Source organism: Sapajus apella, unplaced genomic scaffold (genome assembly GCF_009761245.1).
Source record: "Sapajus apella isolate SASKATOON/1434 unplaced genomic scaffold, GSC_monkey_1.0 scaffold18, whole genome shotgun sequence".
Classification (NCBI taxonomy): Eukaryota; Metazoa; Chordata; class Mammalia; order Primates; family Cebidae; genus Sapajus; species Sapajus apella.
This window is the reverse complement of record NW_022436958.1, coordinates 25,051,991-25,076,353: the sequence shown is the minus strand read 5'-3', so window position 1 is coordinate 25,076,353 and position 24,363 is coordinate 25,051,991. Positions and strand designations below refer to the sequence as shown.

Here is a 24,363-nt window from a genome sequence, read left to right as displayed (position 1 = left end):
TTTTTTTTTTTTTTTTTTTTTTTTTTTTTTTGAGACAGAGTCTCATTCTGTCACCAGGTGCCAGGCTGGAGTGCAGTGGCGTGACCTCAGCTCACTGCAACCTCCGCCTCCAAGGTTTAAGCAATTCTCCTGCCTCAGCCTCCCAAGTAGCTGGGACTACAGGTGAGCGCCACTATGTCCAGCTGATTTTTTTTTTTTTTTTTTTGCATTTTTAGTAGAGACAGGGTTTCACCATGTTGGCCAGGATGGTCTCGATCTCTTGACCTCGTGATCCGCCCACTTTGGCCTCCCAAAGTGCTGGGATTACAGGTATGAGCCACCACGCCCGGCCGATGATGGGGTCTTCTAAATATACAGTCATGTCATCTGCAAATAGAGACAATTTGCAGATTGTCTCTATTTGTCAGGATCTGCAATCCTCTTTTTATACTTGAGTATCTTTTATTTCTTTTTCTTGCCTGATTGTTCTGGCTAGAACTTTCAGTTCCATATTGAATAGGACTGGTGAGAGAGGACATACTTGTCTAGAGCCAGTTTTCAAAGGGAATGCTTCCAGTTTTTGCCCATTCAGTATGATATTGGCTGTGGGTTTGTCATAAATACCTTTTATTATTTTGAGATATGTTCCATCAATACCTAGTTTATTGAGGGTTTTTAGCATAAAAGGCTATTGAATTTTGTCAAACGCTTTCTCTGCATTTATTGAGATAATCATGTGTTTTTGTCTTTGGTTCTGTTTATGTGCTGTATTAAGTTCATAGATTTGCATATGTTGAACCAGCCTTGCATCCCTGAGATGAAGCCTACTCGATCGTGATGGATAAGCTTTTCAATGTGCTGTTGCATTTGGTTTGCCAGTATTTTACTGAAGATTTTTGCATCTATGTTCATCATAGATATTGGCCTGAAGTTTTCCTTTTTAGTGTGTCTCTGCCAGGTTTTAGTATCAGAATGATGTTGGTCTCATAAAATGAGTTAGGGAGGATTCCCTCTTTTTGTATTGTTTGGAATAGTTTCAGAAGCAATGGTATCAGCTCCTCTTTGTATGTCTGGTAGAAAGTCGGCTGTGAACCCATCTGGACCTGGACCTTTTTTGGTTGGTAGGCTATTAATTGCTGTCTCAACTTCAGACCTTGTTATTGGTCTATTTGGGGTTTCAATTTCTTCCTGGTTTAGTCTTGGGAGGGTGCAAATGTCCAGGAATTTATCCATTTCTTGCAGATTTACTAGTTAATGTGCATAGAGTTGTTTGTAGTAATCTCTGATGGTAGTTTGTATTTCTGTGGAATCAGTGGTGATATCCTCTTTATTGCTTTTTATTGCATCTATTCGATTCTTCTTTCTTTTCTTTTTTATTAATATGGCTAGTGGCCTATTTTGTTGATCTTTTCAAAAAACCAGCTCCTGGATTTATTGATTTTTTGAAAGTTTTTTTTTCTCTATCTCCTTAAGTTCTGCTCTGATCTTAGCTATTTCTTGTCTTTTGCTAGGTTTTGAGTTCTTTTGACCTTGCTCCTCTAGCTCTTTCCATTTTGATGACAGGGTGTAGATTTTAGATCTTTCCTTGCTCCTCATGTGGGCATTTATTGCTATAAATATTCCTCTAGACACTGCTTTAAATGTGTCCCAGAGATTCTGGTACGTTGTGTTTTCATTCTCATTGGTTTTGAAGAACATGTTTATTTCTGCCTTCATTTCATTGTTTCATTGCTCCAGCCACCATTCAGGAGCAAGTTATTCAGTTTCTATGTAGTTGTGCAGTTTTGAGTGAGCTTCTTAATCCTGAGTTCTAATTTTATTGCACTGTGTTCTGAGAGACTGACTGTTATGATTTCTGTTCATCTGCATTTGCTAAGGAGTGATTTACTTCCAATTATATGGTCAATTTTAGAGTACATGTGATGTGGTTCTGAGAAGAATGTATATTCTGTGAATTTGGGGTAGAAAGTTCTGTAGATGTCTATTAGGTCCACGTGGTACAGATCTGCATTCAAGTCCTGGATATCCTTGTTGATTTTCTGTCTCATTGCTCTGTCTAATATTGACAGTGGAGTGTTGAAGTCTACCACTACTATTGTGCAGGTGTCTAAGTCTCTTTGTAGGTCATTAAGAACTTGCTTTATGTATATTGGTGCTCCTGTGTTGGGTGCATATATATTTAGGATAATTAGCTCTTCTTGTTGCATTGATCTCTTTACCATTATGTAATGCCCATCTTTGTCTCTTTTGATCTTTGTTGGTTTAAAGTCCATTTTATCAGAAACTAGGATTGCTACCCCTGCTATTTTTTGCTCTCCATTTGCTTGGTAAATCTTCTTCTATCCCTTTATTTTGAGTCGATGTGTGTCTTTGCATGTGAGACAGGTCTCCTGAACACAGCACACCAATGAGTCTTGACTTTTTATCCAGTTTACCAGTCTATGTGTTTTGATTGAGGCATTTAGGCCATTTACGTTTAACATTAATATTGTTATGTGTGAATTTGATCCTGTCATTTTGGTCCTGGCCGGCTGCTCTGCCTGTTAGTTGATGCAGTATTTTCACTGTGTCATTCATCTTTACCATTTGGTACATTTTTGCAGTGGCTGGTACTGGTTGTTCCTTTCCATGTTCAGCGCTTCCTTCAGGAGCTCTTGTAAGGCAGATTTGGTGGTGATGAAACCTCTCAGCATTTGCTTGTCTGAAAAGGATTTTAATTCTCCTTTGCTTATGAAGCCTAATTTAGCTGGATATAAAATTCTGGGTTGAAAGTTCTTTTCTTTATTGATATTGAATACTGGCCCCTACTCTCTTCTGGCAAGTATGGTTTCTGCCAAGAGAGACAACCACAAAGGCGTGGGTGACCCTACCTTTCTCTCTGGCTACCTTTAGCATTTTTTCCTTCATTTCAACCCTGGTGAATCTGATGATTATGTGCCTTGGGGTTGCTCTTCTTGAGGAATATCTTTGTAGTGTTCTCTGTATTTCCTGGACTTGAATGTTGGCCTGCCTTGCTAGGTTGGGGAAGTTCTCCTGGATAATATCCTGAAGAGTGTTTTCCAGCTTAGATTCTTTCTCCCTGTCACATTCAGGTACACTGATCAAGCATAGATTAGGTCTTTTCCTATTATCCCATATTTCTTAGAGGCTTTGTTCATTTCTTTTCACTTTTTTCTCTAATCTTGCTTTTTCATTTTATTTCATTGAGTTGATCTTCAATCTCTTGAAGATATTCTTTCTTCTGCTTGATTGATTTGGCTATTGAAACTTGTGTATGCTTCATGAAGTTCTTGTGCTGTGTTTTTCAGCTCCATCAAGTCATTTATGTCCTTCTCTAAGCTGGTCATTCTAGTTAGCATTTCATCTAACCTTTCTTCAAGGTTTTTGGTTTCTTTGCATTGGGTTAGAACATATTCCTTTAGATGAGAGAAGTTTGTTATTACCCACTTTCTGAAGCCTGCTTCTATCAATTCTTCAAACTTATTTTTCATCCAGTTTTGTTCCCTTGCTGGTGAGGAGTTGTAATCCCTTGGAGGAGGAGAGATATTCTGGTCTTTGATGATTTCACCCTTTTTGTGCTGGTTTCTTCCCATCTTTGTGGGTTTATCTCCCTTTGATCTTTGAAGTTGGTGATTTCAGGTGTGGTCTGAGTGGACATCCTTTCTGTTGATGTTGAAGCTATTTCTTTTTGTTTTTTAGTTTTCCTTCTAAGAGTCAGGCCCCTCTGGTGTAGGACTGCTGGAGATCCAGTCCAGATCTTGCTTGCCTGGGAATCACCTGCCAAGGGGTTCAGTGCGGATCAACGAGGATTGCTGCCTGACCTTTCCCTTGGTAGCTTCATTCCAGAAAGGTACCCACAAGGGGTCAGCCTGAGCTCTCCTGTATAAGGCATTTTTTTAGTTATTCAGGGGTCAGGGAGCCACTTGAGAAGGCAGTCTGTGTCTTGTCTGCCTGCAAAGGTGCTGCTGGGCTGCCTTGGACTCAGCCCAGCTGCTGTGTAGGCTTCCTCTGGTTTTTGTTTACCCAGGTGAGATTAGACCCACCTTTGAAATGGCGGATGTCCTTCACCTCACCAAGCTTGATCGTCCCGGATGGAGCTCAGACTGATGTGCTGGCTGCAAAACTCTCAAGTGAGAGGGCTTCAGTTTGCTAGTCTTTGCGGGGGTGGGACCTGCCAAGCTGTATCACCTGTCTCCCTGCGTTCAGCTCTCCCTCTTCCTGGTAAGTGGGTAGAAATGTCTCACAGACACTCTTGGCACTAGTCAAAACTTCCACCCAGATCTGTGCCAACAACTCGCAGCACCAGGCCAGCTGGAGCTGTCACTCAGATCTCTGTTGGTACCTCGTGGCACTTTTCAGCCCAGTGGTGTTCTCCTGGACTGTGGTTTGCAACGGCCATGGGAGAAGCATGGTATCTGAACTGGAATGCCAAGGGAGTAATGTCCCCTATCCTCCATCCTGTTGTACTTCCCAGGTGGGACAGCGTCCCATCCTGCCTCAGTTTGCCCACGTTGGGCTACACTCATTATCCAACAAGTCCCATTGAAATGAACTTGGTACCTTGGTTGGGAATGCAGAGATCACTCACCATCCGCATCTCTCTCACTGGGAACTGCACCCCAGAGCTATTCCTATTCAGCCATTTTGGCAGAAATCTGACACATATTCTTAAGAGAATTTTAAGTGGACTACATAAGTTACATGGAAAAATTAAAAAGTTGTGATACATAAACAGAACATTACTTAATCACAATTTGGAGTACAAAAATCATCCTGAGGGAAATGTTTGTTTGTCTAGGCCATTAATAATAGCAGTTGAGGAAACAGTCTATCCCCACTGCAAGTAGTAAAAAGGTATTACTGCTGGGTAAAAGCTGGCCTTGGCATGAAGAAGTTGAAGCTAGAATCCAAGGCAGGAGCTCCTGCTTCTGTAACAATCCGGGGACTTGGACAACACCTTGAACTGGTGGTAGTAAGTCTTCTAGAATATCATCCCATCTGCATCATTATTCTACTCATGGAAGTCAAGTTGAACCTAGGGCCTATGAGGTTCTATAATTCTTTACATTCCTTCCCTTAGTCACTTTCATACAGTCCTACAAGTGAATATGGGTCAGGTTCTGGTGACAGTCAATGTACAGGCATGAAGAGTAGTTTTGAGTTTTATAAAACAGTGCCATTAATGGAACACAAATGACAAGGCAGATCTGGAATGAGACAGGATGCAAGACATTGAAGGATTTCATATTTTCCCCATGGCTGCCTTCAGCTATACTAGCTCTATTCTACCTTTCCCATCCCTGTTATTTCCTAACTGACATCTTGGAAGGATTGAAGACCTTTCTAGATCATTTTTTTCAGGCATAATACAGCCCAGACCAGTTTGAAATTTCCAACTTAAGAGCTCATTTCATCCTTTCCCCTGAAATACTGTCCAGGCCTTAGCCTGAAAGACTTACGAGAAAGAAAGTAAGTAATCTGATCTTTCATTCTTCCTCTCCCAGCCCCATCTCCAGGCCCCTTTGTCCTGGTTTGTTGTGGTAAGGAGGAGGAAGTTGAAGAGAGGTGTGGCTCTTTCTTACCAGATCCCTGTTGTTATCCTTTCTTGGCCAAAGCTGGGTATTGATGAACTCTGTGTGGCAGGCATCCAAATGCTGGTTCTTTCATTAGGCAAATGTGTTTTCATAAGGTAGAAAATCTGTCTCCAGTTTATCCTCTTCCAATGTCCCTTTAGTGTGTACCCTGGAGAACAATTTACTTTACATCCTCTTTCTGCCAGGATATACTTGACTGCTAGCAAGCTGTCTAGGGTAGGCTTCTGTCAAGATGGCTAAGACCCAGCTACCTTCCCACTTGACTTGAGAAACTCAGACATCCTTTCTAAGCATAACATGAGAATGCAGGCTGCTCCCCACTGCCCTTCACCCCATCATGCACTCGCTTTCCAATTATCTATCCTCCTGTTCAAATAGGGCAGATCACCAAGTCTACAGCATAAGCAAACTTCAAACCAGAAGAACATAAAAATCATTACAAGTAACCATACCCTCACTTAGATTGGGGTGCTGAGCATCCCACTTCTTCCCTTTGAGGAAAGAAAATAAAAACCACAGCCCCTTCCCTCTAGGCTAATGACTCATAAGTCCAATGCTTTTACTTTTTTCACCCTAGTCTTTTAATCTGCTTCTGGGAGAGAGGAGAGTGGAGAGAATGATAAGGCTTGTGCTGATGGGATGATTAGGAACAGCAGAGCGTGTTTAGCTCTTAGTAAGCCCCAAGGAGGTGCAGAGTCTAGCCCCCCATTTACATCTTAAAACACAAAATGTTGCCTGTATATTCAACCTTATCATTCAGGTCCTAGTCAACAGGAAATATTCAATACTATACTGATTACGCCAAAAATTCTCTAAGAAATATCTGAACTAAAACAAATTTCATGGAAGCAAAATGCTGCCTAAACTCAGAAAATGTTTTCTGAAGTTGAAAAACCACTCCTGAAGGATAGGAACAGAACATAGAATTAGAGCCTCTTTTCTGAAAGTTGAATGTGACCCCCTAGTTATGCTCAGTAAAGGGAGAGTCATTTTCAACAAGCTCGAGTGCCAAATATTCAGTTCTTAGGGCCCAGATCCAGGTTCACACATACAACCTCGTCTCATTTTAATAATGGGAATCTGGTCCCCAAACTGTTGGAATCAGTTTCAAAATCCACTACGTCAAATATTCAGAACTACCTCCATCACCATCCACTCCCACCTCCTCGTCTGTCTCATTGTGTACGCCAGTCCCATTCTCTTTCTAACTTGCCTGTATATTCCTTGCTCATTCTTGGGAGCTTTCTCTAACGTCAAATCACAAGGAATAACATTGGGATCTCTTATTCTCATCTCCTTCTTGAAATATTACCAACGGTCTTCAGGTACATAACAAAAATTATCCAAGTGCAACAGAGTCTTCTTAAATAAAACAGTCTTTCCACCCCAAAACTCAGAAACATCTATTAATAATTTTTAAAATAGAACTTTTTGGTTTTGTTTTGCATTATTTTATCTTACTAACCATAATCAGATATTTTTTCTAGTCAAAAAAATTATTTGTAAATCTCCCCAATTTTATAAGGAAGAAGAAATAAATCCCAAAGCCATATCCGCGAATTTGTCCCAATGGTAACAGTTTCATACAAATGAATAATTTTCCTTTTGAGAAAGTTGTCACCACAACCAGTTATACAAAATCACTTAATGGCATGCCCCATATTCCATATAGAACCACAGAATTGAATAAATTTCAAAACCTGCAATTTTCCCTGCTCCCTTATCCCCAATTCTGATTAAATGAAAGACTAGAAAGCTGTACTTATTAAATGCGTGGAGCTCCTCAACTAGAAATTGCTTCAGAAAACCAAGTGTTGCTTAATAGTACGTGTTTACATAAAACTATGGTGATTGGTCAGCTTTTGTTTTCCAGGGTTGAGTAGAATAGAATTTAAGAAATGTGGTGGTTTACAGAAAGAAAAATCCTAGAAACGTAGTATCAAATAAAGCGGGAAAAAGAAACAAAAATACATCTTTAGTAAGCCGTGAAGTCCTTTTTAGATAATATCCTGAGCCTAATTCAGCTTCCCTGAGAACATTACCACAGGCTAATAGCACACATCATTAGACACTAACTGTAACAGCACAGCCCCATTGAACATATGTGCTGTCTGCATGAGAGGTCTGAGGGCTAAGGCTAGAGCATGCAGCAAAAAATGTGTGAAAAGTAGTGTACTTCTGAAATACTTTACTGAGTATCAACATCCATTAAAAACTTTTTTTTGTATTGAACACAATTCATAACCTTTCTCCATCTCTCCCCCCCTACTCTTTATTATCTGTATTTTAAACAGATAGCTAAACAGTCCTTGAGTAATACACTAAAATTAAGCTTAAATGCAATACTTTAATATGATGTATTCTAAGTACTTAAAAGTAGTGAGGCTTCTCACAAGAACCTGGAAATTAGAAAGATAAGAATACCTCATAAGTGTAAAACTTTAAATGCCTAATGGACCAGAGTAGAGAGCAAAGTCACCTTTAAAGATAAATGAAAGGCTTGGCTGCTATTTGATTAATTATATTACCATGCTTTATTAAATGTGTCAATCAAAGGGGGAATTGGTCAATCAAATGCAAATGGAAAAACAAGGCTTAGAAAGCAGTATTTTGGCAATGCTCATCCAAGCACTCTACACAGGACAATCTGTTTGGGCCAAAACCAAACCCACTGAAAAAAAAATTATTGGATTCAATTAATCTAATTCCCCTTGTTCTAATTAATGCTTAACAAAGAACATTATGACTTTACTTTCCTTGTAGGTATGCCTACAAAGATAAGATGGATCAGCCACATAGATTTGATTATTCCGGTTCTAATGATGGTTATATTTCTTATTATAAATTAATAACTTGATATTTGAATTAAGATTTGCCTTCCCAAGTAATGACTACAAGTATCATGAGCTAATCAGGCTAACTAGTTTTTCATCACTATTCCAGTTAAAGTTCTCAGTATAAATTAACAAATAAACTTTATGAGCTTGGTTAGTGTGAGTCCACCCATGATAAATGGATTCAATTTAATGGGAAAAAAATCTGCAGAGTTGAGGTATTGCTCCCAAGGTAATAAATGCCAATTTGTAAAAATTTTGAACGACAAGTTGCCATCATTCCCATGTTACAGAGATCAACTATACTATCATCCATATGGATGACTTACTTGAACATCTACAAGGTGTTTCATAATTTTTAGCGATTTTCAGATTTAAACCATAGAGAAAGACAGACGCTAGAAATTCAGACTGAGACACATTAAATATATTTGAAACTTTGTCACCAACAATAAAGTTGTTTTTAAACAAACAAACAAAATCTTCCTAAATCGTAGCAATTATAGCTCATAAATGCCATCTCATATATTTAGAGTTCTGAAATATAGGTGAGACATTTCAAAGAGGCATTTATGCCATTACTTCTCCAGCCCTGCATATGGCAGATATCACAGCACTCTTCCCTCTAAACTTAGAGGCAGCCTTAGAATTACCATTCTTAATATAATCTTCTTAGCAGCAAGCAAATTAAAGTTGGCATGAAATGAGACCTATTTGCCTTCTCTGGTATAGGCTTGTTTGGAATTGATATTTCATATTCTTTTCATATATCAAAAGTGTTATTTTGAGTCAGTCATATTTGGCAAAATGTATTGTGATGAAATTTCATGGTAAAAAATATTTTTTCTTTAAAAATATTTAAAAATTATATGCTATTCACATTAGGCTTGAGGTTAAACATTGAAAAGATAAAATTGAGTTTTAATATTAAATTATTTGACTTTTCCAACTAAGACCCATCTTCTCACTTTTTTCAACCTTAGCAAGATTTGTTCAATAGTTTTGCACCCTATTCAATCCTCCACATCCTAAAGATGTTCACATCAATGGTATAGTATGGCCACTTCAGAGATTAAATGCACATAGCCAGCTGGCACACTACACGGATAAAACAGAAGATCATGATTAAAACTTAGCCAAGAGCTATAAAAAAGAATATTTCTGCTTTATTAATTGTATCTTAATTTCCCAGAGAAAATAAGTGATACTTTTTAAAAAATTATTATTAGGGATGTGGTCTTGCTATATTGACCAGACTGGTCGCAACCTCCTGGCCTCAAGTGATCCTCTCATTTCGGCCTTCCAAAGTGCTGGGATTATAGGCATGAACCACCATGCCTGGCAGAAACTGAATAATACTTTAACAGCAATCTTTAACCATGAGAAAAGTTTCACATTTAAAAACATCATTCTTTTGTCCACTTCTACTCAGTGACTAACAATAGGAATTGAGTTTAAGCTGCCTGATAAAGGAGTAAAATTAAATACCACAAGGGAATTTTCCTTTTTCAAAATTGCAGATCAGAAGGAAAAATAAGGCTCTTAGCAAGTATGCCAAATTATTTTAATTAAGATGAAGCCTAAGAAGATGGGGAAGAAAGGCCTGGTTTAAGCAAAGAGGCTGTTCAGGTCTGGTGGGGCATAGGGAAAGCTGGGGGACAAAAAGGGTGAATACATTCTAATTAAAGTTGGAAACAAAACTCCACTACTATATAAATTGTATTGAAAATCTTAGCAACTCAATCAATTAAAAAATAAAGAAATAAAAAATTAGAAAGGAAAAATCAAACTATTTAGATCGACACGGCAATATTCCTGGAAACCCCAAAAAAATCAACAGTAAAATTACAAATAATAATTCAGTGAAGTAACAGGATAGGAAACTAACCCACAAATCAATAGGATTCATGTACAAACCATAAACAATTAGAAGATAATAAAGAACCCTAAACTAAAAAGAAATATGCAAATTTTTATATAAGATACTATAAAACTCTCATTAAATACATAAAAACAGATAAGAATAACAAAAATGTTTGTAATGTTCTTAAGATTACCAAATCTCCCAAAGTTTAATTTACAATCTCATCAAGAACAAATATTATCAACTTCTTGAATCTCGACACAATACATTGATTCTAAAGTTTATATGTAAAAGTAAATAAGCAAGACTAGCCATAAAATGACAGAAAAAGAATAGTTATGAAAATGAGGACTGCTAAACTTATCAGATCCTAACATGCTACAAAGTCTCTATACTACAATCTACTGACATGTAAATAGACCAATGGAACAGATTATAAAATCTAGAAATAAACCTACATTTGTACCAACATTTAGTCACTCAAAAAAATGGCATCCCAAATGATTGGGAAAAAGAACTTTCAAGAAATGATGCTGGAGCAATTGGATAACCATTTGAAAGAAGATAAAATTGAATTGATATATCATACCATACACAGAATAAACTCCAAAAGTATCATATGTCTAAATATAAAAATGGAAACTATGTAGGCACTCAAAGAAAATATGACTTCTGAATACCTTCGAACTGGGAGTAGGAAAGCCTTTCTAAGACTTAAAATCCAGAAGGCATAAAACAAATATTAATGTTTGATTTTATAAATGCAAAGTAAATTTGCATGACAAAAATACATACATCTGTATTATGTGTGTACCCACAGATATATACAAAGAGATCTGAAAACCTAAGAAGGAAATGACCAAAAATCTAACAGAATAATAGGAAAATAACAGTTTACAAAAAAAGAAATGTTAGTGGCCCTTAAACAAATTAAAATATACTCTACCTATCTTATAAGAGAAATGCAAATTAAACTATGCTGAGATACATTTTTTTACTAATCAGATTGGCAAAAATCCAAAAGTTTGATAACACACTTCATTGTCAAGGCTGTAGGGAAACAGGCACTTGCAAACATTTGTGGCTGAAGAACAAAATGGTGTGATTCTTACTTAGAAGTTGGTAATATACAAAATAAATAAATAAATAAAGATATATTTACTCTTTGACCCAGCAATCCCACTTCTAGCAATCTTCCCTGAAGAACCACTTCAAGAAATACAAGACACCATATGCGCAAGGTTATTCACTGTAGCACTGTCATACCAAACAATTGAAAACAATTCAAATGTATCCTTTAATAGGGATAGGTTAGCTGAACTAAGATACTTCCACAAAATGTATAGATACCACCCAGCCACAGAAAAGAATGAGAAAGATCTCTATATACTAATACGGGATGATCTCCAGGATGTATTATACAAAAAAAAGCAAGTCAGAAAACATGCTACCCTTTTTGTAAGAAAGGAGATGCAAGAATGTGTGCGTGTGTGTGTGTGTGCACATGCACGTGCACGTGCACGCACAACTTGCCAAAAAAAGAAACCTGAAAGGAAAAACCAGAAACTCAGCCATGCATGGTGGCTCATGTCTGTAATCCTAGCATTTTGGGAGGCCAAGTCAGGTGGATCACTTAGGTCAGGAGTTCAAGACCAGCCTGGCCAATATGGTGAAACCCCATCTCTACTAAAAATACAAAACATTAGCCGGGTGTAGTGGCTCACACCTGCAATCCCAGCTATTTGGGAGGCTAAATGGGAGAACTGCTTGAACCGAGAAAACGCAGGTTGCAGTGAGCTGAGATCGCACTTCAGCCGGGACAATGGAGGAAGACTCTGTCTCAAAAAAAAAAAAAAAAAAAAGAAGAAGAAGAAGACTGAAGAAGAGGAAAGAAACTAATACAAATTGTAAATAAAGTTTAAAGATGGCTGGGTGGGGGTAACACTCGTCAAACACTAAAGACATATTTTGCTTGCTTAGCAATTTTGCCTAGAGGCAGTACACTCACCCAATTAGAAATTGACAGCCGCTATGAAATCTAAACTATCTCTGATAGAGATCCTTAGGAAGAGATTTGACTAATATTTTATGGTAACATTTTATCCATATCTAGTTATGAACTAGCACTATATGAAAATTTGTTGGCTGCTTTCCTGAACTGTGCCTTGTATAAAATTGACAAATAAGATTTACAAAGTTGGTATATAGTGCCTAGGTCATTTTTGAAGATTTTTGTAACACTGCTGAGAATGTGTACCATAGAAAAAGAAACAAAATTCATCACATTATCATGGAATTGTATCCACACAATTGGTAAAACCACACAATTGGTAAAACTACACATTTCTAAAATATCAGCTAAGTCTAACAATGTGGTTTGGATCTGTGTCCCCGCCCAAATCTTTTGTTGAACTGTGTACTCCTGAGTGTTGGACGTGGGGCCTGGTGGGAGGCGACTGGATCATGGGGGCAGATTTTCCCCTTGGTATTGTGATGTAATAGTGAGTGAGTGAGTTCTCACAAGAGCTGATTGTTTTAAAGTGTGTGGCACCTTCCGGCTCTCTCACTCCTGCTCCTGCCATGTAAGACACCTGCTCCTGCTTTGCCCTCTGTCATGTGTAAAGTTTTCTGAGGCCTCCCCAGAAGCCACCATGCTTCCTGTACAGCCTGAGGGGCTGTGAACCAATTAAACCTCTTTTCTCTATAAATTATGTAGTCTCAGGTATTTCTTTATAAATTACCCAGTTTCAGGTGTTTCATTACAGTAATGTGAAAACAGAGTAATAAATCTTTTAAAAATAGTAATAAAATGCTAAAATATATAGTTACTCTCACTGTACTTCCAGAATAAATTTCATCCTAATGAATTCTAAGGTACTATATCAAATGAAATAAAATCTATACCAAGGCTTACTTCAACACCATTGAGATATTTAAATTAGGTGTATCCTTTCAGAGATTATGCCATTTTACATGCCATGGTGAAAAGGAATTAGGAAATGGACACCGGGCTATCTAAACAAAGAAAAAGAATTAACACCTTTTTTTCTCCTATGAAAGATCTATTCAAAAGCACGATCTCGGCTGGGTGTTGTAGCTCACTTCTACAATCCCAGCACTTTGGAAGGCCGGGCATATCACTTGAGGTCAAGAAATTGAGACCAGACTGGCAAACATGGTGAAACCCCTGTCTCTACTAAATATAAAAATTAGCCAGGCATGGTGGTGGGCCCTGTAATCCCAGCTACTAGGGAGGCTGAGGCAGGAGAATTGCTTAAACTTGGGGGGCAGAGTTTGCAGTGAGCTTAGATCACCTCACTGCACTCCAGCCTGGACAACACAGCAAGACTGTCTCACACACACACAAAAAAAGGCACTATCTCAACTATTTAGCTATTGAACTACTTTCAAAATCAAACAAATAACAATCTAAAGGTAAGAATATTATTTTTTATAGTGAATAAATATTCATACAGAACAATGCAATCCAGCATTTGCCAGTAATTTTTCATAAACTCTATTTTAATTTAAAATTTAAAGTAATTAATACATGCCAAAAATATACTAATCCACCAGTTATTTTATGAATGAGAACATCACCAATAGTATTAAAACTGTGTTAACCTCTTTGATCCCATCCCTGCCTCCCTCAGTGACCACTATCCTGAATAGTACCATTTCCTTGCTTACAAAAGTTTTTTCCACATATATATGGATCACTAAACCATGTATTCTTTAGTTTTCTCTTTTTAAAAAGTATTATAGAAATAATATCATACTGTTTTGATTTCTTTACTCAACAGTGTTTCTAAGACCTATCTATATTATTATGTGAAGCTATGTTACATTCATTCTTGCTCTGTGACAATGGAATTTCTTAATCCATTCTCTGATCAAATGACAATTGACTTATTTTCAGTTTTTTGCTATCACAACATTACTACAAACATTTTTGTTCATGTATGCTGATGTACTTAAGAGTTTGTCAAAAACCTATACCTACATGAAGTAGCTGGGTATAGACCATGTGTACAATTTGAACTTAAAAGTTTTTTCCAAAGTAATGTACCACTTGACACTCTCACTAGCTATATATAAAAGTTCCTGTTACTCCATATACATATCAAGATTTCTGATTGCCAGACTTAATTTTACCAAACCAATGAGTATAAAATAATATCTCATTATAATAAATTATCTATTACTAGTGAGGTTTAGAATCTTTTTCATTGATTTACTTGCCATTCATAATTCCATTAAAATGCTTACCTTTTTTTCAAATTGCTTATTAGTTCTTATGAAATTATAAAAATTCTTAACATATGCTGGATAGCAACACTGTTCCAGTTTTATGTCTTGTGAGTATCTTCTCCCAGTATATGATTTGGTTTTTTTTTTTTTTTTTTTTTTTTCAGTTTCTTTCCATGTTCTTGATTTAACTGAAATCAAATTTATTGATCTTTTAATTTAATATGCTTAAACATTTTTATTTATATTAAAGAAATTATCTTCTACACCAAAATAATGAAGAGATTATCTTATATTTTATGTCTTAAAGTTATGACTTTCACATTTATGTCTTTTGTTTATCTATAATTGATTTTTGTGTATGGTGTAAAGTAGAAATCCAATTTCATTTTACTTCTATACAGTGAATCAATTTATTTCAGGACCATTAATTAAACAGACCACTTTTCTGCAATGATCTGCTGTGCCATGTTAGTATGATATCAAGCTTCAATCTCCTTCTAGACTCTGTAATCTAGTCCATCAGTCAATTTGTCTATCTCTGATGCAGTTAGACATTTCTATACAGCCAAGACAACATTTTCACCAATAAAACAGAAATTCCTTAGTTTCTTCTAATAGCTAGTTCATTAAAATCTGCCCCTCTCAATTGCTGTCAAAATATCTTGCAGCTGGTGTTACAAAACTGAATCCAAACTAGGACCACACGTTGTATCTGGTTGTTCAGCCATTAAGTCTGTTTTAAACACTTCACTTTTTCATGACACCAACTGGTTGAAGCCATAGGGTCATCTGTCTCATAAAATCTCACCTTTCCAGATTTATCTGATGGCTTCCTTGTGGTTTATTTAGTTCAATAACTATCCCTTGAATTTCCTGAAAAAAAAATCAAATAGAAGTTAGATTTAAAGATTTGCCTGGATTCTAAATAAAGTTTTTTTTGGCTAAAATATATCATAAGTGAGGTAACATGGTTCATACTGCATCATGGCTAGAGATACATAATATTGTTTCCTACCATTAATCACTTTGTTAGTGGTGACACCACAACCCCTCCATTACACAGTTTCAGTGAGGAATCTGTTATTACTTTAGCACTATTCAAATGTCCAGTTTACTTTCAACCATTCACCTATTTGTTTTAACACCAATGAATATTCATTTTCTACTACAATAATTTCATTAGGTATTGTGAAATGGTAATTTTCTGGTTCTAGCTTTCTTCCATATACCTATGCCACCATTTTATAAAAACTGAGCTTTCTCCTTTAACCAGGGCATCATTTGTAAAATTTGGTTTCCCTTTTCATTTGGTTACCTTGACATGTAGTTCCTATAGGAAAGACAAATAAATGTCTCATTATTTCCCTTAGGTTAACAATTTTCAAATTAATTGTTTGGGTTAATAATAACCTCCCATAGAAAAAATTGGGTTTTGTGGCATTATCATTTATCACTAAGGGTGTATGGATTTTTTGCAAATTCAGTATGCCTCAATAATTATTAAACAATAATTTTTACAATAATTTTTATAGCAGCTTTATTTGTAATAGTCAAGACATGAAAACAGTCTAAATGTCCATTAAGAGGTGAATAAACAAATTGTAGTATATCCACACAATGGAATATTACTCAAAAAGAACAAACTATTGCTGCACACAACAAACATGGATTAATCTGAAAATAAATATGCTGAATGAAATAAGCCAGACAAAACAGATACTTATTATTTGATTTTCTTTTTTATAAATTCTATAAAGCTCAAGTTATCTATAGTTAATATGAAGCCATTCAGCAGTTTCCAACGGATAAGAATAGAGCAGGGACGGAAGACAATGAGGGATTGCCCAGGGACTGAATAATGATTTTTTAGATGCTCGAATTGTCACAACTTTGGCCAATAGAGTCCTTCTAAACTGGCTCCTGTGTCCTTTTTAAAAAATTAATTAATAACTTCACTTTTTAATGAAGCTTTGGTTTTATAGAAAAAGTGAACAGAAGTTGGCATTAAAAAAGAAAACAGAAGCCAGTTTGCTGGTCTTTGTGGTGGTGGGACCCACCAAGCCAGATCACTTGGCTCCCTGCCTCCAGCTCCCTTTTTTTCAGGAGAATGGGCAGCTCTGTCTCACAGAGCTGTATAGGAGCAGGCTAAAACGGCCACCCAGTTCTGTGCTGAAAACCTGCAGCTCCAGCTGAAAAGGCCACCCAGTTTTGTGCTGGAAACCCTGCAGCACTTGTCGGCCAGGGGGTAATCTCCTGGTCTGTGGGCTGTAAAGACCGTGGGAGAAGTGCAATATCTGAACTGGAGTGCTGGAGTGGTCGGAAAAGTCCCTGATAACCTCCATTGGGTAGGAGGGTGGATCCTCCAGCCTACCGCACTTCCTGGGTGAGGCAGTGCCCCACCCTGCCTCAGTTTGCCCTCCTCAGGCTATACTTACTGTCCAACCAGTCCCATTGACATGAACCTGGAACTTCAGTTGGAAATGTGGAGACCACTCACCTTCTGCATCGCTCTCACTGGGGACTGCGCCCTAGAGTGGGTCCTACTCAACCATTTTGGCGGAAGTCCCAATATTAATTTTTTACTTAATTTAAATTTTTTTAATGTTAATGCTTAACTTTAAATTTTCCTCCTTTCTTAGTCACTTTAAGAGTATCTTACACACATCATGGAAAGGTTTTGCTTTGTAAGATCTGCAAAGTTTTCTTTTTATAGTAGAGGTAAGCTGTTTTACATTTATTGATACAATTTTTCTGGACTTAGTTGTTTATATATACTGTGTATCTATTCTTACAAACATGTTTTTTCATATTTTGAGATCCCTGATTTTTATTTTGTGTCCTACAACTAATGTTGTATAATCAATTTTGTTCATTTTTTCCCCTTTGAAAATCTCTGAAACTAGGATGTGTCTATGACTTTTTTGATTCAATCCAATATCATATTTTCTTAAAACATTTCACAATTGTCTTTGTTTCTTTATTTTTTGTACTTTTTCTGATATTTAGGAAGGTTAGTAATTTTTCTCTAGTTGTTATCTTTAAATAATAATACCTTTGTAATAAGACCCATCCACTTTTTTTTCTTTAAACTTCTTATGGTAGGCAAAGTAACGGCCCTCCAAAGATGTCTACATCCCAACTACTGGAACCAGTAACTATGTTACATTACATGACAAAAGGGACTTTACAGGTGCGAATAATGTTAGAGACCTTGAAATGGAGATATTATCTTCGATTTTCTTGGTAGACCCTATATAACTACATGAATCTTTACAAGTAAGAAGAATTTGATCTGTTGTTCCAACCTTTAAAGATGAAGGATAGAAACCACAAGCCAAGCAAAGCAGCAGCCTCTAGAAAGTGGAAACAGCCTTCAGTTTATAGTAAGAAAATGGGAACTTGACTCCTACAATCTGAAAGAACTGAAATCTTCTAATAATCCAAAAAAGCAGAAAATGAAATCTCCTCTAGAGTCTGTATTAGTCTGTTCTCACATTGCTAATAAAGACATACCCGAGGCTCAGTAATTTATTAAGGAAAGAGGTTTAATTAACTCACAGTTCCACATGGCAAGGGAGGCTTCACAATCATGGTAGAAGACAAAGGAGAAGCAAGACACATCTTATATGGCAGCAGGCAAGAGAGCTTGTGACCTTGTGAAGGGAAACTCCCATGTATAAAACCATCAGATCTTATGAGACTTATTCAGTGGCATGAAAACAGTATGGGAAGTAGCTGGCATGACAATCAAATAGGAACAGCTCCAGTCTGCAGCTCCCAGAGAGATCACCACAGCAGGCAGATGACTTCTGCATTTCCAACTGAGTTACCCAGCCTGTCTTATTGGGACTGGTTAGATAGTGCAGCCCACAGAAAGTGAGCTGTGGGTGTCACCTCACTTGGGAAGCACAAGGGGTCAGGGGACTCCCTCCCCTAATCAAGGGAAGCCTTGAGAAACTATGCCATGAGAGACAATGCACTCCAGCCCAGATACTATGCTTTTCCCATGATATTCGCAACCCACAGACCAGGAGATTCCCTCAGTTGCCTATGCCACCAGAACCCTGGGTTTCAAGCACAAAACTGGGTGGCCGTTTGGGCAGACACTGAGCTAGCTCCAGGAGTTTTTTTCATACCCCAGTGGCTCCTGGAATGCCAGTAAGATAGAACCATTCACTCTCCTGGAAAGGGGGCTGAAGCCAGGGAGCCAAGTGGTCTAGCTCAGTGGATCCCACCCTCACAGAGTCCAGCAAGCTAAGATCCACTGGCTTAAAATTCTTGCTGCCAGGACAGCAGTCTGAAGTCTACCTGAGACACTCAAGCTTAGTGGGGAAAGGGGTGTCCACCATTAATGAGGCTTGACTAGGTGGTTCTCCCCTAACAGTGTAAACAAAGCCACTGGAAATTTCAGATGGGGTGGAGCCCACTGCTGCTCACAAAGCTGCTGTAGCCAGCTCCTCTCTACATTTCTCCTCTCTGGGCAGGGCATCTCTGAAAGAAAGGCAGCAGTCCCAGTCAGAGGCTTATGCATAAAACTCTCATCTTCCTGGGTCAGAGCACCTGGGGAAGGAGTAGCTGTGGGAGCAGCTTCAGCAGACTTAAACATTCCTGTCTGCTGACCCTGAAGAAAGCAGTGGATCTCCCAGCACAGGGCTCAATCTCTGATAAGGGACAGACTGCCTCCTCAAGTGCATCATTGATTCCCGTGCCTCCTGACTGAGAGACACTTCCTAGCAGGGTCGACAGACACCTCAGGCTGGAACCTGGCAGGTGCCACTGTGGGATGAAGCTTCCAGAGGAAGGAACAGGCAGCAGTCTTTACTGTTTTGCAGCCTCCACTGCTGATACCCAGCAAAAAGAGTCTGAAGTAAACCTCCAGCAAACTTCAGCAGACTTGTAGCAGAGGGGCCTGTTAGAAGGAAAACTAATAAACAGAAAAGAATGGCATCAACATCAACAAAAAGAACATCCACACAAAAACCCCATCTGAAGGTCACCAGTATCGAAGATCGAAGGTAGATAAATACACAAAGATGAGGAAAAACAAGCACAAAAAAAGCTGAAAATTCCAAAAACCAGAATGCCTCTTCTCCTCCAAAGAATCACAACTTCTTGCCAGCAAGGAAACAAAACTGGGTGGAGAATGAGTTTGACAAATTGACAGAAGTAGGCTTCAGAAGGTGGGTAATAACAAATTCCTCCAAGCTAAAGGAGCATGTTCTAACCCAATGCAAGGAAGCCAATAACCTTGATAAAAGGTTACAGGGACTGTTAACTAGAATAACCAATTTAGAAAACAACATAAATGACCTGATGGAGCTGAAAAACACAGCACAAGAACTTCATGAATCATACACAAATATCAATAGCTCAATCAATCAAGTAGAAGGAAGGATATCAGAGACTGAAGATCAATTTAATGAATTAAAGTGTGAAGACAAGATTAAACAAAAAAAGAATTAAAAGAAACAACAACAACAAAAAAAAAAAATCCAGAAAATATGGGACTATGTGAAAAGACCAAACTTATATTTGATTGGTGTACCTGAAAGTGATGGGGAGATTGGAACCAACTTAGAAAACACCGTTCAGGATATTATTCAGGAGAACTTCCCCAACCTAGTAAGACAGGCCAATATTCAAATTCAGAAAATACAGAGAACATTAGAAAGATACTCCTTGAGAAGAGCAACCCCAAGCCACATAATAATCAGATTCACCAAGTTTGAAATGAAGGAAAAAATATTAAGGGCAGCCAGAGAAAAAGGTAAGGTTACCCACAAAGGGGCGCCCATCAGACTAACAGCAGATCTCTCTGCAGAAACCCTACAAGCCAGAAGAGAGTTTAGGCCAATATTCAATCATCTTGAAGAAAAGCATCTTCAACCCAGAATTTCATATCCAGGCATACTAAGCTTCAAAAGTGAAGGAGAAATAAAATCTTTCACAGACAAGCAAATGCTGAGAGATTTTGTCACCACCAGGCCTGCCTTACCAGAGCTCCTGAAAGAAGCACTAAATATGAAAAGAAAAAACTGGTACAAGCCACTCCAAAAACATACCAAATTGTGAAGACCATTGACACCATGAATATATTGCATCAAATAATGTGCAAAATAACCAGCTAGCAGCATGACAGGATCAAATTCACAATAACAATATTAGCCTTAAATATAAACATGCCAAATGCCAGTATTAAGAGATGCAGACTGCCAAATTTGATAGAGTCAAGGCCTGTCAAATTGGTGTGCTGTATTCAGGAGACCCATCTCACAGAAAAGACACATGTAGGGTCAAAATAAAGGGATGGAAGAATATTTACCAACAAAATGGAAAAAAAAAAAAAAAAAAAGCAGGGGTTGAAAAACCAAGATGGCCGAATAGGAACAGCTTTGGAGTGCAGTTCCCAGCAAGAACAAGGCAGAGGATGAGTGACCATTGCATTTCCAAATGAGTTTTTACTGCCCACAGACCAGGAGATTCCCAGGCTGAAAAGCACCACAAGTTTCCAGCATGGCTGTTTCAGCCAGTGCCGCGGATCTCCACACAAAAATTCACACAAATCTGCGTGGCTGTTTCAACTGGTGCCTGGAATGCCTGGGATACAGAGCCACCCATTCAAGTGAAAAAAAAAAGGGGGGGGGCTGAAACAGGGAGCCAGGTGCTCTGGCTCAGTGGGTCTCACCCCCACAAAAAACAGCAATCTGAAACGTTCTGGATTGAGAGATTAGCGGCAAGTGCAGCTGGACCTGGGATGGTCCAGCTTGGTGGGGTGAAGGGTATCAGCCATTACTGAGACAGTCCACCATTACCAAAGCAGTCTGCCATTACTGAGGCAGTTCTAACTGTACCTCTGTAAACAAAACTGCAAGGAGCTTCACATAGCAGCTAAGCAGAGCCCATAGAAGCTCAGTAACGCCTCTGCTGGCAGACTGTGACTAGACTACCTTCTTGCTGGGCAGGGCATCTCTGAAAAAAAAGCAGCAGCATGTCAGGAACTTATAAATAAAGCCCCACCTTCCCAGGACACATCACCTGGGGAAAAGGCGGTTATGAGTTCCACTGCAGCAGACTTAAACATACCTGCCTAGCAGCTCTGAACATAACAACGGAGCTCCCAGGGCAGCATTTGTGCTCCTATAAGGGGCAGACTGTCTCCTCAAGCAGCCCCCATATATCCAAAGAGACAACCCATAAAGGAGAGCTCAGGCTGACATCTGGCTGGTACCCTTCTGGGATGAAGATAACAGAAGAAGAAACTGGCAGCAACCCTTACTGTTCTGCAGGTGCTGCAGGTGATCCCGAGGCAAGCAGGGTCTGGAGTGGACCTCCAGCAGTCCTACAACTTCAACATCAACATAAAGGACATTCACTCAAGGACCCCATTTGAAAGTCACCAACTACAAAGACCACAGGTAAATAAATCCACTAAGATAGGAAGAAACCAGTGCAAAAAGGATGAAAACACCAAAAACCAGAATGCCTCTCCTCCTCTAAGGGATCACAACTTCTCAGCAGCAAGGGAACAAAGATGGATAGAGAATGAGTCTGGTGAACTGACAGAAGCAGGCTTCAGAAGGTGGGTAATAACAAACTTCTCTGAGTTAAAAGACCATGTTTTAATCCAATGCAAAGAAACTGAGAACTTTGAGAAAAGGTTAGACAAAATGCTAACTAGCATAACCAGCTTAGAGAAGAAGATAAACGATCTGATGGAGCTGAAAAACACAGCACGAGAATTTCACAAGGCATACCCAAGTTTCGACAGCCAAATTGATCAAGCAGAAGAAAGGATATCAGAGATTGAAGATAACATCAATGAAATGAAATGAGAAGGCAAGATTAGAAAAAAAGACAGTGGAAAGAAATGAACAAAACCTCCAAGAAATATGCGATTATGGAAAAAGACCTAATCTATGCTTGATCAACATAACTGAATGTGATGGGGAGAATGAATCCAAGCTGGAAAACACTCTTCAGGATATTAACCAAGAGACCTTCCCCAACCTAACAAGGGAGGCCAACATTCAAATCCAGGAAATACAGAGAACACCACAAATATACTCCTCACAAAGAGCAACCCTAAGGCACATAATCGTCAGATTCACCACAGTTGAAATAAAGGAAAAAATCCTAAGGGCAGCCAAAAAGAAAAGTCAAGTCACCCACAAAGGAAAGACCATCAGACTCACAGTAGATCTCTTGGCAGAAATCCTAAAGCTAGAAGGAAGTAGAGGCCCATATTCAGCATCCTTAAAGAAAAGATCTTTCAACCCATATCCGGTCAAACTAAGCTTTATAAGTGAAGGAGAAATAAAATCCTTTATAAACAAGCAATTGCTGAGAGATTTTGTCACTGCAAGACCTGCCTTACAAGAGCTCCTGAAGGAAATGCTAAACATGGAATGGAACAACCAGTAACAGCTACTGCAAAAAAAAAAAAGCTACTGTTCTTTACCAAATGGCAAAGAACACTGACACAATGAAGAAACCATGTCAACTAATGGGCAAAACAACCAGCCAGTAACAAAATGGCAGGATCAAATTCAGACATAACAATATTAATGTTGAACATAAATGGCCTAAATGCCCCAATCAAAAGACACAGACTGGCAAACAGGATAAAAAGTCAAGACCCATCAATATGCTGTATTCAGGAGACCCATCTCACGTGCAAAGACTCACACAGACTCAAAATAAAGGGATAGAAGATTTACCAAGCAAATGAAGAGCAAAAAAAGGCAGGGGTAGCAATCCTAGTCTCGGATAAAACGGACTTTAAACCAACAAAGATCAAAAGAGGCAAAGAAGGGCATTACATAATGGTAAAAGGATCAATGCAACAAAAAGAGCTAACTATCCTTAATATATATGCAGCCAATGCAGGAGCACCCAGATACATAAAGCAAGTTCTTAATGACCTACAAAGAGATTTAGACTCCCACACAATAATAGTGGGAGACTTTAACACTCCAATGTCAATATTAGACAGATCGACAAGACAGAAAGTCAACAAGGATATCCAGGACTTGAACACAGATCTGGACCAAGCTAGCTTAATAAGACATTTACAGAACACTCCACCCCAAATACACAGAATACTCATTCTTCTCAGCACCACATCTCACTTACTCTAAAATTGGCTACATAATTGGAAATAAATCACTCCTTAGCAAATGCAGAAGAACAGAAATCATAACAAACAGTCTCTCAGACCACAGCATAATCAAATTAGAACTCAAGATTAAGAAAAGCACTCAAAATCACACAATCACATGGAAACTGAACAACTTGCTTCTGAGTGTCAACTGGATAAACAATGAAATGAAGGCAGAAATAAAGATGTTCTTCAAAACCAACAAGAACAAAGACACAATGTACCAGAATCTATGGGACACATTTTTAAAGCACTGTCTGGAGGGAAATTTATAGCAATGAATGCCCACATGAGAAACAAGGAAAGATCTAAAATCAACACCCTATCATCAAAATTGAAAGACCTAGAGAAGCAAGATCAAAAAACCTCAAAAGCAAGCAGAAAACAGGAAATAACTAAGATCAGAGCAGAACCAAAGGAGATAGAGACACAAAAAGCCCTTCAAAAAATCAATAAATCCAGGAGCTGGTTTTTTGAAAAGATCAACAAAATAGACCAGTAGCTAGACTAATAAAAAATAAATGCAAATCAAAACCACACTGAGATACCATCTCATGCCAGATAGAATGGCAATCATCAAAAAATCTGGAGACAACAGATGCTGGAGAGGATGTGGAGAAAAAGGAACACTTTTACACTGTTGGTGGAAGTGTAAATTAGTTCAACCATTATGGAAGACAGTGT

At 38.2% G+C, this 24,363-nt stretch overlaps 1 long non-coding RNA gene across 1 annotated transcript in view; it reads right to left on the bottom strand.

Annotated features, from left to right (window-relative positions):
* LOC116557072 overlaps positions 1 to 19,486 on the bottom strand; it is a 95,881-nt gene extending 76,395 nt beyond the window's left edge. The window contains exons 1-3 of the long non-coding RNA XR_004271344.1: positions 19,273 to 19,486; positions 15,331 to 15,395; positions 14,541 to 14,710 (exon numbers count right to left, since the gene is read on the bottom strand). This is a non-coding gene — a long non-coding RNA (uncharacterized LOC116557072). The remainder of the gene's footprint in view (positions 1 to 14,540; positions 14,711 to 15,330; positions 15,396 to 19,272) is intronic.
* Between the last annotated feature and the right edge of the window lie 4,877 nt (positions 19,487 to 24,363).